Genomic DNA, 473 nt, shown 5'->3' with positions numbered 1-473 from the left:
AAGCGGCCTCCCAAAGATAGCATTGTAAGTCGATTCTGACTTTACAATGATGAACTGAATGGAGTGTGTAGACTGTTGAGGAAATTCTCCAAGTACAACTGGGAGACTGATTATACCTTATGCTTGTACAGGTCGATTATCAAATCCATACAAAGGACCTACAGCAGGTTGAAGCTTTTCTCTTGAGAGACCCATGTTGAGAAAAATGGAGTAGAACAGGACATCTATGGAGCTTCTATTCTCCATAAGAATTCTTTTGACATTGTAACATGGGTCACCTATGCCTGCATTGATAACAAGCGGATCTTGATGAGGGGTTTTTACTCCCTACAGATCAAAATCGTCAAAGGTGATAGAGTGATCTATACGAGCCTTCTTTGGAGTTGGATTTTCATTTACATCCAAAAAGACTTGATCAGATAATAAGTGGCCTCCTCTAATTATCTTAATTTCACCAACTGCTATTCAATTAT

This window comes from Dendrobium catenatum, unplaced genomic scaffold (genome assembly GCF_001605985.2).
Source record: "Dendrobium catenatum unplaced genomic scaffold, ASM160598v2 fragScaff_scaffold_1539, whole genome shotgun sequence".
NCBI classification, from domain to species: Eukaryota; Viridiplantae; Streptophyta; class Magnoliopsida; order Asparagales; family Orchidaceae; genus Dendrobium; species Dendrobium catenatum.
Note: the sequence above shows the minus strand (reverse complement) of the source record.